At 40.7% G+C, this 3415-nt stretch overlaps 1 pseudogene; it reads left to right on the top strand.

Annotated features, from left to right (window-relative positions):
• Nucleotides 1-2020: 2020 nt before the first annotated feature.
• On the top strand, nucleotides 2021-2793 carry LOC147432914 (uncharacterized; annotated as a pseudogene).
• Nucleotides 2794-3415: the final 622 nt, after the last annotated feature.

Below are 3415 nucleotides of genomic sequence, written 5' to 3'. Positions count from 1 at the left end.
CACTCACTCTCTCTCTCTCTCTCTCTCTCTCTCTCTCTCTCTCTCTCTCTTTTCTCTCTCAAATAAGGATGAGCTCTCCTATAAATATCAAACGATGACCGATTTTGAGAGCTTTTTTGCACTGTGCAGGCCTACTGACTCCCAATGTGGAATTGTTTTGCGTTCAAGCTTTCCATTGGAGCTTTGGAATAGTTGTACTATCTCTCTACTAAGTAATACTGAGCTATTGTCCCATATCTTGGTGTCGTTTCTCCCCTTTCCCTTCCTTTTTCTCTTGCTATTTGTGTGCATGCTAGTGCCTATGGAGGTGTATGCCCGCGGATCGTTGTGTGGTGCAAAGAGGACATAATTGGAGTGTTATGTGAGTCGAAAAAGGTGAGTTGAATAGTGCTTTTTGTCGAACAGGAGAGTATTGTTTTGTGTGGAAGGCTTGTTCCATTAGTGCAAATTGATCGATTTGAAAGTGTTATCTGCTGAGAGGTTAGGGGTGTTGTGGATACCCTGATCTATAAAGAGTCATTGTGTTGTGTGCTGAGTTTTTTCCCACTTCCCCCTCTCCAACGTTAAAGATCTTGTAGTTTTGCACATATTGGTGTACATGGTATATTTGTGGTCGTATAAACAACACAATTTTGAACGTTTCTACTTGCATCAACTCAAGAGGGTAAGAAGCTTCATTTAAGCTTATCACATTAAATGCTCTTATAGTTTTTTCAAACTAATTTCACGTTAAAAATAATGAATTATGTAGCTGTGATTTTCCTTGTTAGGTACCATGGCTACAATTTCAAAAAAATTTACAATTCTTCTAAAGGCTAGCGATAAAACCCCCTTGGAAGGATGTTGTTGCTTGACGATGGGATATTAAGTTCAAACATTAACCTCGGACTCTTAGCCATTTTAGTTAACTTGTGGCCTCGTGATTTAATCACTTGTTTACTTTTGTTTTTTTAAAGCAGGAAAGTATGAATTTTTATAATAATAAGAAGGGGTAACTTGTCCCTACTTATAAGGAGACAACATAGGGCTAGGTCCTTTTTCCTTCCGTATGTTTTTATACCTATGAAAATATATTTAGCTCTCATCCACCAAACCTTAGTGAGTACATATTTATAGAAAAATACAAGTGATGACATTTGTGTAGATGCCCTTTTATTGAATCTATTCAAAAAAAAATTACAGCCACCTTGGTCAATCCTTGCTGGCTTATATTCTTCTTTGATTGAATGTGAGGAGAGGATTTCTCTCATAATGTAGTCTTCTCAACCAAATTTATAGTAGCCGCATGCATAAAGCATGATAAAAAAAGGGATTACATCTGGGTAAACATCCTCTACTTAAATCCATTCAAAATAGTCAATAGGGTGGCACTCATGTTCAGTTTGGGCGAATCTGTCAAGATGTTGTAGGAGTGGAAAAAGGAAAGCGCAAGTGTTGACAGGTGGCGTAAAGGGAAACGGGACAGTCGTCGGCATAATGTCGAGCTGGTAGCGAAAGGCTATGGGAGAAGCATTTTTAAATATTCTTACACCTTGTATGCGTGACAAGGTCGATGCCTCACAGAGAAGCACTGAAGCTAATTGGTAAATTTGAGAGCTTTCTATGTGTTTTTGCCTCGACTGTCAAGTTTTTCCTCCTCTTGCATTAAAAGAGTGGTTGTGTTGCACTGCGAGCGTCTGACAGGCTCCACGTCTTTTTTAGTTGACACTCATGCTATGATTCCATGTGTTGTTGCAGCGGTGCTTGGCAAGATGCAATAGCTTGTGCTGATGTTGATTCCTTGGTTGTTCTTGTTCTGTTGCGAACCTCCGAGAGTAGATTGCATTTGTTTTTTGCTTGACTGTCTTGCTGCAATTCGATGTCTTGTTGCTTCAGTGCGTTGAAGCATGCAGTACAAGTATCTTAGGCTTGTAGTTATTCCTTGCAGGCGGAGATGGTGAGATTGAAAGTAAAAGCTCGTTCAAAAGGGGATGCGGCTGAGCTTAGCCATGCAAGCAAGAAGGAGAGTCATGCTAGAATCATGGAGACCAGTGTGACTATTGGAGGCGATGGCATAGATGTGTCGCTATTGTCTGCTATGCAATCGTTCCTCGACAACGAGACTATAGCTGGGCTATGTGCTGTCAAGAGGGGTGGGTATCTGATGCATTTGCACTTTCAAATGATCGTTCGATTGTGGACACGATTGTGGACAAGCTCATTGATTTCTATAAACAAAAAAATAAAGCAATACCTAGGTTGGGATAAACATTCGCCATCTGGAGCCATTGTCCTTTGCCGCGGTTTGAAACAACGCAATATGCATATGTTTGAGGGGATGCTTGGCTATTGTCTGAAGGATCACGGGCATGAGCACTTTCAAATGGCTATGCACAATGTCGATCCAAATCCGATAAATAAGGGGATCGAGCTCTATAGCTTGTATGGCGGTGATGAGTTGAAAAAGAAGGTCTGTTTGACACCAGTTAATATGTTTGATAGAGCACTTATGTTCTAGAAGTATAAGTGATGCATCCACTAGGTAGCGACTTTTTGTTGACATTGCATAAGATGTTGAAAACGGGGAGATGCTACCCCTTGTCATCTTGGGTGACACCATATCAAGGCCGAGGCATGGAGCTAGGGAAGACGAAGGCACTTTGAAGCTGTATGGTGCACCCATCAACGACTACATACCAAGATGTCATTAGCGTATTTATAAATAGTCAAATGTACACGAGTACACATCCACGCGCTGATTGGTTTTTGTCTCGTTGGCAAGGTGTCCAAAGGTACATTATTGCATACATGTAAAGCAATCTGAGCTGCATGGTTGTTGACTTACAAACATCTTGCACCTAGTCCGGCAAGTGTCGTTCCCGGTGATGATGATCAAGACAATGAAGAAATCGAGGATGACACTGACAGTGCTGACTATATCCCGCTGGTTCACAAAATTGGAGTCACGATCGTTACATGATACCATCTGTTGAGTTTATGGTTTCGTTCTTTTGTTGTATTTTGTTTAAATATAGGTACCTCAGAACCAATTGTAGTGATTTTGTTGTCTTTGTGTAGGGCAACAGTGGAGCACAATCAACAAACTAACTTTTTGATGACAGCAGGAGAATCACGCAAATTTTGCATGAACTATGTGGCGATGGCTTGAATGATAACAGATGTCTGCACATGGAACTAATAACTGCGAACCGTAGTCTCAAAGAAGCGATCAAAACTTACCAAGGAGAGCTTGCAGATGTTCAGATTTGCAGGCTTGAAGAGAAAATTTTTGCACTGCACAAGGAGGTTCATGCTTGAAGACACAGCTAAATAAATTGAATGCACTGATACTTAAAATTACAGTCATGCTCAGAAAGAATGGAAGTTAGTAGTGTCTTTGTTTGAACATGACTGCCATGTAGTTACTGCGAGAGGT

The sequence above is a fragment of the Adiantum capillus-veneris genome, chromosome 20 (assembly GCF_014529385.1).
Source record: "Adiantum capillus-veneris isolate H3 chromosome 20, ASM1452938v2, whole genome shotgun sequence".
NCBI classification, from domain to species: Eukaryota; Viridiplantae; Streptophyta; class Polypodiopsida; order Polypodiales; family Pteridaceae; genus Adiantum; species Adiantum capillus-veneris.
Note: the sequence above shows the minus strand (reverse complement) of the source record. Positions and strands in the feature narration are given on the sequence as shown.